Below are 13,620 nucleotides of genomic sequence, written 5' to 3'. Positions count from 1 at the left end.
AGTTTAATAGAACTAACTCTATATGCTTCATCCGCTGTTCTCTCCCTGTTTTTCTTCTCTTTTCTTCTCCTTTCTTCTCTTTTTTTTTCTCCTTTTCTTTTCCCTCTTTCCCTACCCCCTCCCCACTCCCGCTTACAATTGGACGCTATAAATGGAACGAACTACAATCCAAAGCCATACAACCCTCAGTGTAAAAAGAGTAAAATTGATATAGACAAGTAGGCCACTTCAAAATCTTTCCCACCTTTACCTTTTGATCTCATGCCTTCAGAGCTGTAACCTCATTATGGTTTAATGAAGTGTGTGTAACATTGTAAATAGATGTATATATGTATACATTAAGACTGTTTGTTGTCCCTTGTTTTTAAGATAGCTTTGTAATTATTAGATGCATGATATTGTACATATCAATGATATAAACATTAGGACTTGACACTGACACTGATATGGATTTCTTCTGTATTTTGTATAGGTACCTTTGGAACATATATCATGGCTCCCTGATGAAGGCTCATGGCCGAAACACGCGTAGTGTAATGTTAAATTACCCTTAGCCATGCCTTTGTGATTGTACAACCTATTTTTCTGTATATATACTATATTTTGTGTATTTACTTGAACCCTTCTATGAAATGTATATATTTTTTACCAAATTATGTTGTGATATATAGCAAACACATTACAATGACTAATCTTGTATCGTTAATGAATGTTTAAAACTAGATCCTAAAGAAAAACAAAATAAAAATATATTTTTGAATTAAATATCATCTTAATGACCTGTTTCTTCTTACCTCTACTGTGTATTCATAGGCAGTAATCCTTGTTGTCAGGATTTATTGTTGTCAGTCCATTCTATTTCAAATCCTTGTTCCTAAATAATCGTTCTTTCAAACATTCATTGATCCCAATTTAGGAACTCCAGTTGGGGATTGTAAGAAGTTGAGCAGGAGATTGTATAAATGAGTTGTTTATTGACAGCACAGCATCAGGTACAGGTACAGCAATGTTCAAGCAATAACTGACAGAGAAGGGTAGAATGCTACATTAGCAAAGCTCTGTACAGAACACAGAATGCAAAGCACGACCTGCACAGCGCATGCAGTTAAAGAAACAGTGCAGAATATAACACATCTCCCTCTTTAATAAAACAAACAAAAGGGGAAATGCATTAAACAAAATCCTGAAAAGAATTTGGTCTCCTTCTGATACGCGAATCATCTTTGACCCTGGAAGCCAAAGAATCAGGGACAGAGGAAAGACTAGAATCAACATTTGAATCATCACCCTGAACATTTTGCAAAGGACATTTAGCAACCTTTCTAATATTCCAGACCTTACCATCTTGGGTGATGACTGAATTACTAAAAACCCTTTTAACTTGAATGGGTCTGCCAAACTTACTCAAACCCTTGCTGACCAAGAAAGGTTTCTGAACTCTGACCCAATCTCCCACGCACAGACCATGCTCTTTAGTCCTCCATCTACGGTTGTACCACTCAGCAGATTTGGTTTGTTTGTTAACCACTTTATCTGCCACCTTCTGAATATCAACAACATCTTCACCCACACTCTTGCACTTCTCCTTAAGCCACCAAGGGCAAACAGATGACGCAGGATCCCTGCCTTTGAGCAACCTAAAGGGACTTACTTCTGTAGTGGTATGAGGAGTGATGCGATACATCCACAATTTTTCTCTTAACACATTCAACCAGTTACCCTTTTCCTTAACAGCATCAACCACAAAACCCTTTAAGACCTGATTGAAGCGCTCAACCTGTCCATTCTCATGTGGCTCATACAAGGAAGTGCGAATATGTTTAATATTGCAAGAGCGCAAGAAAGACTGCATCTCAGATGAAACTAGCTGCACACCATTATCCGACACTAGAACAGCAGGACTCCCTTCCCTTGCAAAAACTTCTTGGAAAAATGAAATAACAACCTCAGACGTAACCATAGCGACAAATCTTACCTCTGGCCATTTAGAATGATAATCTATCATCACTAATGCAAAACGTGAGGTCCCCGGAAGAATGTGGAAAGGACCTGAGATATCAAAAGCTAATTTGCTCCATGGCAACACGGGCCACTCAACAGATTTAAGGGGAGGAACATGCAACTTTAACATTTTGTCCTTGGCACAACAATCAGGACAGTCCCTAACAGTTCGGTCAATGAAGCGGTCCATCCCTGGCCACCAAAAATTCAGCCTAATCAAACGCTTCATGCTAGAAATACCAGGATGCGCTTTGTGTGCCAACTTTAAAATAAGCTCCTGAACACCAGAAGGTGGAATACATTTGTCAGATTTGAACACGAAATTACCCTCAAAATGCAACTCATCAGCAACATTGAAAAATGGGAGTAAATCATCCCTGACCTTGGTTTTGTTTGGCCAACCCTCCAACATAAATTTTCCGAGTAATACAAACCTCTCATCCTTAGCTTGACACTCCAACCAAAACTGTTCAGATATGTCCTGATATTGAGAAGAAACAACATCAGCTAAACATAGTACAAAGTCTAATTCCCTCAAAACATTGACCTTGTCCTCTTTATTGTCACACGGAAGACGTGACAGACAGTCGGCCGTAACATTTTTTTTCCAGGAATGTATTCAACTGTAAAGTTATACTCTTGCAACCTGGAAGCTAAACGCGCAATCCTAGCTGGGGCATTCCAACCACCACCAACCGATAAAATATTTACAAGAGGCTTATGATCTGTTCTGAGAACAAATTTGCTCCCCCAAATATAAATTCTGAAATGTTCTATGGCCCAAACACAGGACAACAACTCCCGCTCTATAACTGCATACCTTCGTTCTGTTTCACTCAAGGTCCTTGAGGAAAATGCCACATTCCATTCAAGCACACCATCAGACTGAGATAATACACATCCTAAGCCATACAAGCTCGCATCTGTTGTGATAATACAATTCTTACCCATCCTAAATGGTTTCAGAGTGGGCGAATTAACAATTTCATTTTTGATGTCAACAAAAGCTTTTTCTTGCTCAGAACCCCAAAGAAATTCATTGTTTCGCCTTAGCAATTTTCTTAACGGCTCCATCTTTGTGGCAAAATTGACCACGAACTTACTATAATACTCACACATGCCAGAAAAAGAAAGGAGTTGTTCTTTGTTGGCTGGAGAAGGAGCTTTGAGGATAGCCTCAACATTGGATCTTTTGGGAACCAACCCATCCCCTAACAATGTGTGTCCCAAATATTCAACTGATTTTTTGAATACATTGCACTTGTGTGCTTTAAGAGTGAGACCAAAATCTTCCAGTCTACTACATACCACATCCAAATGTGAAATATGCTCTTCTTCATTCTTAGAAAATACTAAAATGTCATCTTGAAAGCATTTTACAAATACATCACAGTCTTTAAAAATATGAAACATTACACGTTGGAAAACTGAGGCCGCGGATGCTAATCCGAATGGCATCCTCCTGTATTGAAATAAACCCATAGGGGTGATGAATGCTGTGTATTTCCTTGAATCTTCGGTCAACTCAATTTGATGGTACGCCGACCTAAGATCAAAAGTGGAAAAGATTTGCGCACCATCAAACAGCGAAACGAGCTCATTAATATTAGGCAGGGGATGGCAATCTACAATGATGTTAGAATTGAGAGCCCTTAAATCAACACAGACTCTCAAAGATTGATCAGGTTTCCGCACCAAAACAATAGGCGAAACCCATTCTGCAGATTCAATAGGCTCAATGATATTGTCTTTAAGCAAATCATCAAGCATTTTTTTCAGCTCATCCCTGACATTTAATGGGACCCCTCTTAGCTTTTGTTTAACTGGAATAACACCTTCCTTCAATTTTATCTGATGCGCAAAAATTTTTAACTTACCTAACTGATCACTGAATACTTTATCAAACTTTTTGCTCCAAAACGAAATGTCACTACTCTCCCCCACACTAGGACAAATGGACCCAATCATTTCCTGATCAGTGCACAACGAAATAGGATCCTTTGCCCGTGGATTTAGTTTAATACCAAGCTCCCATTGGTCTTGCCAACCTAAGACATTTATACCCTTCACGGCAATGTATAATTTAATTTGAGCCACTCTGCCTCTGAAAGTTAACGGAACGTTGAGGAAACCTTCAATATTAATCAAATATCCACTAAAGCCTTCTGCTAAAATGTCTGATTGTTGCAAACTAATCAAATCACAAACATTGCTTAACTTCTCATTAAAGTAGTCTCTAGTAATGATGGTCCACGGAGAGCCAGAATCCACCATAAGCTCAATTGCAATTGAGAAAACATGAAAAATGCACTTAGGGGATTTCTTTCTTGTGATCAGAGCACATCCACTTTGAATAATCGAAACAACAAAACCCCTTTCAGGAACTTGTTTTTCCTCCTCCACCTCATTAAGAGAAGAAATATTTGAGGGTGTAACGCTGTTGGAGGGCGGACGTGATGGTGGACCAGTACGCCATTGTGCACTGTAGCGTCTTTCCCTACAGACACTGCTATAATGCCCCACTCTACCACAGACATTACATGTTTTGTTTATGGCAGGGCAACCCTGAAATGACGCAATATGAGACCTGCTACCACATCTAAAACATGACCATGCATTATTTGCAACATCAGGTCTCCTATTGCTAGTGTTAAAAGTATTCTTATTCTTTGATTGATTGGATATAGGATTTCTTTCATTCCATTTAGCTCTAACAACACATACTTCCTCTTCAGAGATGGTTTTACTGGGATTAGAACTCTGTTTATCCACAATGCCCATCCACTTTTCAGACATTTCAGTTGACTTAGCGATACAAATAGTTTCCTCTAAACTGGGGTCACCAATACACCATAATTTATCTTGAACTTTTTTGTTTTTAACATGCACGATGATTTGATCACGGATCATTTCATCAGTCATTGCACCGAAATTGCAGTGCAATGTTAGAGATCTCAAGGCAGTGAGAAAATCATCAAATGACTCTTCTTGCTTTTGTGCCCTGGTATAGAACTTAAAGCGATTTAACGCAATATTGGCTGTAGGCTTAAATCTTTTTTCCAACCTACTGAGAGCTTCTGTATATACATTTAAGGAATCACCGCTCCCTGAAGCAACAGTAATTTGGGGTAAAGCCCTAAAAACTTCTTGGCCTTCCGAACCAAGGCAATGTAACAGGATACTCTTTTTCCTCTCAGAACCCATCCGTTCCCCATCAATAGCTCTCATGTAGTTAAAGAACTCCTCCTTCCATCTAGACCAAGGCATAGGAGGGTCACCTTTAACCTGTAAAAACTTGGCTGGTGGATCAAACTGCATCTCAAAGGAGCAATGCACTAGTTACTGTATAACCTTCAAAATGTCACCCCTTTGTACCAGTGTCAGTAAAGAAATTGAATTGAAATTAGTTATAAAATGAACTTGCAATGCATATAATAATATAAAAGAATAGCACAAAATTTCTTCATAAGGAAAACCCCCACAAAAAAAATATTCAGCATGAAATAACAGCACAATTATGGTGTAAAGCTGTTCTTGAGATTATGTTAATATCATAAAAGCTGTGAAACCGAGTCTTAGAGATCGTCGTGAAACAGTACTTGTTCCCCAAAAATCCAAACGCTGAAGCAGAAGCACAGTTATCCAAACGATGAAGTGGAACACCAAGGAAATGTACAGCGTACCTTGAACACGCTTGCAAAAGAAAATATGACAACATACACTGCGCCTCCAACACTCGAAGTAACTGCTTTCCTTGTGGCTGCCGGCTGACACTAAGAGGTGTACCAGCAACACTCGAAGGGACTCCTTTCCTTGTAATTGCCGATGAACACTTAGCCGTGTACTGGTTGGCCGTGTACTGGTTGCTAGGAAACACTTGTAAGCAAAATGGTGGCACGCCACGTCAACGTCAGACGCGATGACGGAAGTACGCCCACACGCGGTGACGCTTACGGAGCGTTCAGGTGCAGGGGCGCATAGACCGAATCCAGCTGATGCACGAACATAGTCCTTGAGGCGGCGTTCGGGAGGTAGAAGGTAAGAGACAGGTGGATTCCAAGTCACGCGTCAACAGCTGAAGCAACAGGTGAGGCGCAGTGACGTATTCCAAAGATCTCGAGCCGCTCGAGCCGCAACTTGAAAGATGCAAGTGCCAAACAAAAATGTCCAAAAGTTACTTCGAACGCTCTCAAACTCGGGCGTCTAGCAGGAAAGGATTTTACAAGAAACTGACCATAATCCAGGTTAGAAGTAGTAATCCGGTAGAAGTCAAAAATCCACGAATTCCGAAATATCCATAAAAGGATCCAAAAACTCCGCTCCTGTGCTGTAGATGGCTGGAGTGGCTTTATCCTTGTCGCCAATTTGTAAGAAGTTGAGCAGGAGATTGTATAAATGAGTTGTTTATTGACAGCACAGCATCAGGTACAGGTACAGCAATGTTCAAGCAATAACTGACAGAGAAGGGTAGAATGCTACATTAGCAAAGCTCTGTACAGAACACAGAATGCAAAGCACGACCTGCACATCGCATGCAGTTAAATAAACAGTGCAGAATATAACAGGGATACCTCCTTTTCTCACACTCTCATACTATACAGCATTTAAACGAGTCAGCATGTACACATGCGCAAGTAGGAGGATGAGGCAGAGGACAAACTCAGATGAGAATGATGAACTGCAGGCTCATGTTGGTGGAAGACAAAAGCAGCAGGGTGTCAATACTGGTATACTTAAAAGCTATTCAGACCCAATTACATCTAGATATCGGGATTCTAAATGTAAAAGTTACATTAAATAGCACCATCAATCTCAGTGTGCAGGACTTTTTATTTCTGCAATTCAACAAGGTAGCCTCACCCTTCCTGCTCAAATATCCCTAGTTTCCAGCCAAGAATAAATCCCAAAAATAGCACCTGCTGACCATCCCACGTTCCACACACTCCCCACATTGCCTCATGTTCTTCCCCGATACAAAAGGGGATGATGGACGGAGCGTTTGAGCAAATCAAACACTCACCCCCAGTCAACTGATCTGGGTTTAATCGGTCACCATTCTTTAGCCCACTCAGCCACCCCAGTTCAGACATGGCTACATGCAAATCAGTCTGACCCTGTGCCTCATGGGAACAGTCCAGCCCAAACTGCCAAGCCATGTCTTCCCTGGACCGGAAACAAGCATCCTGGGACCGGTTTCGGATTCATAATCCTCATCATGTCCTTCCCCAACAACTATGCATACTAGCTTGTTCACAACTTCACTACAATATGGCAAAGTAATAACGATTTGGTGCCAAGAGTTATGTGTAAAGCAGGTAATATATTTAAGGACATGCGTTTATTTATGTGCCTTGCAATGGAAGATCACATTTTTGTCATGAACAACAAAAAGTTTGTGTGGTAATGGTAATTAGGTCCATGTAGCCAAGGTGTAGATCAATCAAGAAGGTTTATTGTAGAACATAAGGTAAACCTGAGGATTATAATGTGAAGACCCACCAGGAGCAGTAGCTCCCTTGCTGCTCAGCCCATACTCCCAACTGACACTCATCCAACAGGTATCCCCAACATTCCATTACCTCACATGCACCAACATTCCACAACACATCCACTCTGGCTGAACAGCAAGGCAGGGAAGTAGGAAAGATGCATGGCGCTGAATATTAGATACCACAGTTTGGCATGCCATGACGCTTTAATATCATCCCTGACTGCATGAACCTGCTATACGCATACTTTCCTAATGTCATGAGGGGGCACATAATTTGGTATTTTATCTCACACTTTTGATATCACAATGTCCCTCAGCATCATATATCAAGACATCACAACCAATCGGCCAGCCTGTCTTGCAAGCAAAGGTCACCATCTCTGGTGATTCTCTGCATTGCAACAGTCAATAAACTATCAGATTGCAGACTAAGATTAGAAAAAAAAGAAAAAATAAGACAACTTGCATTTTCTATCCTTGCACCCATGTTCCGGAACAAAATCCGAGTACCCATCAAGACCAGCCCAAAGGTTCTCCAAATTAGGAAAGAGTTGAAGACTCATCTTGTTAAAGAACACTACTTCACAATGCATTAACTGTCTACAAACAAGCTACCTCTCCTATCACTCATTAAATTCATTCAAGTTTGTCTTTGACCCCTTTAAGCGATCCACTGACTTTGACTAGATTTTCACTGTCGGAATATCACATACATACATATATACATGTAATCATTACATATGCTGAAAAGGGCATTGATGTGACTTTTTCATCATGAGTAAATATGTGGCTTGTAACTAGGTTTATACCTAAGACATGTGGGGCAAGAGTGTAGTTGATGTACATTTTGTACTCAACAAGCTTCAGCCCCACCTACTATTTCCTCTACACTAGTAAGGTGATTGAGTTGAATTATACACCTGGGCCCAGATATGATGAAGTCCATGCAATGCTGCATTGGGTAGTATTCCATTGTAAAAATTTAAATTTCGTTACACTGTTTTTTTGTCTCATGGTTGTGTTGAATTTATTAAATGGTGCACCATGATGCAAGCTTGACGCAGCACAACAATTTTCGCAGCGCAATGCACCATAATTCAAGTCCTAGTGGGTACATTCACAAGAATGTGTGCTAAACATCACCAAAAAATACCAATGCACCTTTACACATTGCAGCCTATAGCAGGAAAATAACCCTGTGTTAACGTGGAATTCACAAGGCGGTAGCATGCGATAGGGTGCCGAAACCGCGGTCAATGTCCGCGATACAACCACCTGGACTGAGATTAAAAACACAAACCACTGCACAAAAAACATGCGAAGAGCCCATTTGCAAAGACAAAATCAGAGATAAGCACCGCCAGGCTCGTGACATACACGACCGGCAGCAATAAGCACAACAGCAGCCTGAAAAAGAGACCATACAAACAGAAAACAACAGCCAAGCACAATGGAGGCAACCCGAGCCAGTATAGAACCACCACAATCCCCATTGGCAACAAAACATTGTACATGGCAGTCCATCTTGGACAAGGTGAATGCAGCCTGAGAGCGTAGGAGGACAATAAAAGAAAAACAGAACATCGGGAATGATGCAAAATGCACAAACAATCAGATGCACGCCAACAACAAGAAGGCAGCAATGTACACCAGAGGTGGGAGGCCAGCGCCACACCAGGAGCTGGATGACATGGTGGAAATGGGGTCCACCACAACAGTCCAGAGACGGAGGTAGGACTCGGGGACCAGAAACTGTCCAAAACAACAGACACAACAGCAACAGGGAATGGAACCAGCAGGGACCGGGGGGATGGGCGGAGATGGGCACAATGGCACGCATGAACAATTAAGCACAGCTCAACTGCAGACAAACCATGCCCAAGATTAACAACACCAACCAAGAGCACACGTTACATAACCCAGCAACATCACACCACTGAACAAACACAGATGTGAAAACCACACTGCCTGAAAGGGAGAAGGGTGAGCCAAATCTAAGCTTAAGGCACATCTCACACACAATGCAGCACACACACATAGGAAGCAGAGCACCCCAACATCGAACACAATGTGGCACAAACACCAACATTTGCACAACCAAACACAGGACACAAGTGCACATGTCTGGTGCTGGTAAACGGCCAATCACATCTGGCTAAGCAAGAAACAGGGACATGACAATGCACAAGTACAAACCCAAAGTCCCAATGGGGTAGCAATGCACGTATTGGAGGGAGTCAGAGAGTCTGTGACACACACATTGTCATACAAATCAAGACACAACACAGTTGGAGACAAGGGAGAGAGCGGAAACTTTATCAATAAGTGCCTGTCAGTGTGGCCAAGAGAAGTGCCACGATATGCAGACCAATGCAGCAGCATGTCTGAATGAAGAACGTAGGAAAGCGCCCATTTCCACCTCGGGGGAGTCTATGACCAACACAAGTCAGTGCCAACCTGCGCTGGTTGTCCGTGCTTGGATCATGAGTCCAGGCCAAAGCAGCCATGTCCACTGTAATTTTGGGACATGTGACCAGATACACAACATGCCACTAGGCGTCAGGACATGTGTAATAGGTCCCATCCAGATGTGGCTGCAGGTACCTTTGTTACTCGTCCATGAATGAGTGTGCAGCTGCGTAGGCCAACATCTCCAATGAGCGATCGTTGTCCACCACATCTGACATGTTGTTGACGTAATCCATCAGCTGACCCGGACAGATGTGCTGACTCCAACCACAGTCCCCAATGTGCACCAAAGCCCAATCAGGTAGTGGCTCAAGGTACTCACTGCATACGAGGACTCGTGCAATTTCCAAGGTCCAGTTTCCAGCCTGCATGCTAAACATCCATGCTTACCATATACGGGCATCACAGTGACACTCCAGGTCGTCTGTCAACAGGGGGTGCACACAAATGTCGTAATCCAAGTCAGCTACCATTACATTGGAGAGACAGACATCCATGGACCACTCAAATATGCATGAGCGACAATGCAACGCAGGCTGAACGCAGGTGACGTCCGCAAGGCAGAAGCTCATCCGGTAACTGATCTGAGAGATGGCCAACGGCAGTGCCCCAAGTACATGCAGCAGACGTACACGGTAGAGGTCCACGTGACTGGAGTCGAGCATGTGTCCGGGATGGTCTGCCGTTGCATCAGTGGCTTTGCTAGAAGCGGCATTGGCTTGCACTGCAACAGTCCTGTGGATGAAATGGCACAGCTCGGTGCAATGAGCAGTGTCTGTGTGAAATGGGTGCAGGCCCGGGGTGGGGTGGGAGTACGTGTGAAGGCCATTTCACACATGCCAACTACGACCAAGACTTCTGCGTGTGGGATGTGTACACATTGGTGTCACTACGGGCAGTGCATAGTGTGAGAGTCGCAAGCAAATGCTATTGTATCTGCAGATGTGCTACCGCCTGATAGTTCAGACAAAGGACCTTTCAACCCTACAGTAATATCACCATCTGCATACATACAGGAGATGTACAGAGGCCAGGTTGTGGGAGTGGTGGGATGTATGCGACCCTGAGAACACTGTGACACTGGCCTTTGAAGGTGTGTGGCCACATGAGTGTAGGCCAATGGACCGGACAGGGCGGACACAGGTGTACAGCCCATGGCTTGCTGTGATTGCGCTGCAAATGAGGCCAGGCAACTGACTTATGCATCCGCAGGGCTGACACACATAACACTTGGCGTGCATGTGCCAAGACCCCCAGCGTTTTTGGGCTCCTACATTTTCCCGTACGTGCGGGCCCGCCCTCCTGGTGCATGTTACATTGCAACATCGACTACTGTGGCCCTGGTGGTGACTATACCCCAACACAGAGACACACACAGCACTTCCTGCCCAAGGCCTAGTCCTAGCCACGCCCTGCTCACCATGTCGAGTCAGCACACCTCTGTGCTGACCTGACATACGCCGGACCAGCACGCACCACTTGTGCATTCAGAGGGTGCGTGCGCAGCTACATGTCCAGGGTCACTGCCAATGCTGAGGTGACACTGAAAAAGGTCTGCTGAAGACAGCACACTGTGATGTTGCAGCGCCCGTGCCCATCATGCTGACACAGTGACCACAAGGACACACTTGTTCAGATGGTGTGAATGGCAACGGGCATGTGTGCATTGCCACATTTATTAGCCGGCACACATACAGAGTGATACCTGTGTTGTTTGTGTGTGGGGTGTGTGCACACCAGCCGGCAAGGGCTGCCTGGTGGAGTCAGAAATCGACAACAGTGTTCTTTGTAAATGACAAAACCATTCAACCATAAAGGCTCCATGACATGTGCTGAACAGAGTTAGTGGCCTCGGATACATAGCCTACCGCCACGGGCCGCTGACTTGCGGGGCACTGGGGCAGGGTCACAAGTGCAGAGCAGGTTTCCGTAGATGTAAAAGGGCATGATGCAGAGGGCAGGACCACGCTTAAAGTGTCACTATGGTGGAGATGAATGGAACAGACACATGTCGAACACCAAGTCTGGTCCAGCCAGATGAAGATGCAGGAAACCACCAGCCCACAAACTCAGATGCCACCAAGGTCCAACAAGACAGTGCCCATGACTCATTGCACACAGAGCTAGTGGTACCAGTGCTGTTAGGGGATGCCACCTTCGATGAGGCATGCCCAGTGGTGTGGATTCCTCCACATCTTACCCAAGACACGGTTCCACATGTGTAACATGCTGGTCTGCAGGGTAGGCCAGAGCCCTCATCCATGTGTTGCCATCTTGTGTTGAACAGGGTTAATGGCACCACATGCGGCCGGCTGGCGATGAACAGGGTTAGTGGCAACACTTGTGGCCGGCTGACATTGAACAGTGTAAGTGGCACCTCGTGTGGCAGGCTGGCGCTGAACAGGGTTAGTGGCACCACGTGTCCCAGGCCTGCCATATGGAATTATACATCACTGATAGAAGGGGGTCTGGTGCTGTGGCCACTGCCACGGACTTGGGGGCACTGCCATTCAGGACTCAGGACATAATTCCACATGTGGGACCTACTGAAGCAGATGTCACGGTACTGGTGCTTGGAGCTTCCACTGGCACGTGGTGGGCCCTCTTCCACACACGCCAGTGTAGGCAGGTGAGCGGAGCCTTGTTGTTCCGCTGGGGCAGGTATGATGGGTTAGGGGACCAGCGACCCGGGGTGCAGAAGGCGCACCAGGATGCAGGCCCCACCGTGATCGGTGCAGGAGAGGCGATGTCCTGGCAGACGCGTGGTCCATTCCGAATGAGAACCTCGACCAGTGCAACTGGCTTTTTGTTCACACCCCTACCCAGGCCTGGCGCACCCAGATCCCACACATTACGCACGCAAATGCAAGGGTGGACGTAACATGCAACATTTCTGCATTCTGCCCCACAGCCTGTGGGGACATGGTAGTGTCCTCTGGCCACTACACTCCATGCACCAACAGTACATCTCCACATGCCCATTTCTGTGGTTTGCACTCTGTGGTCTGCCTGGCACCTCCAAGCCACACGTGGCATTGGGTAGGTTCACATTCCTTACTCACTTGCCGCTCTCGCACATGCCTGCACAATGCCTCTCCTCACATCCTACTATTGTGTGTCTGTGGTGCCAAGCCGTGGCTGGGTTGAGGGCATGGCAAGACTGGATTCCCAATGGAGTTGTGTCTGGTCAGTTGGTATGTTGTGTGTAATGTTTGGCTGTAGTTGTGCTGCGTGCCCATTGGCAGAGTCATGAGTTGCATAACTGTGGGCAGCAGGTGCGTTTTAGGTGGGTCCGCTGTCTTTGTGTACACTACCTCTGTGTTGTTCCCGAGGGGGGGGGCCTGGATGGGTCCTGGGGGTGGTGGCGGGCCTGGGGAGGATGCAGTGGGTGTTGTGGCCCTCATGGGTGTCCGCGGTGCATGATCATTGTCTTCATGGCATCTGTGGGTCTTCAGGCTTTTATGCTGCAACTAGTCGTCCTGCTTAACACCAGCAAAAGGCAGGTGTTAATTCCCTGCTGCTACAGCGGCTTATCGCCTGTTCTTGTTTTGCATCGCAGATCTGGCAATTTGTTGTGAAAGTGGGGTTGTTGGTTTTTTCGGGTGTTTTTGTGCGGGAACACCTACTCTGCATCTCATTAGGGTTAGTTTGTGGTGTCC

The sequence above is a fragment of the Lissotriton helveticus genome, chromosome 4_1, assembly GCF_964261635.1.
Source record: "Lissotriton helveticus chromosome 4_1, aLisHel1.1, whole genome shotgun sequence".
NCBI lineage: Eukaryota > Metazoa > Chordata > Amphibia > Caudata > Salamandridae > Lissotriton > Lissotriton helveticus.
This window is presented reverse-complemented; position numbering follows the sequence as displayed.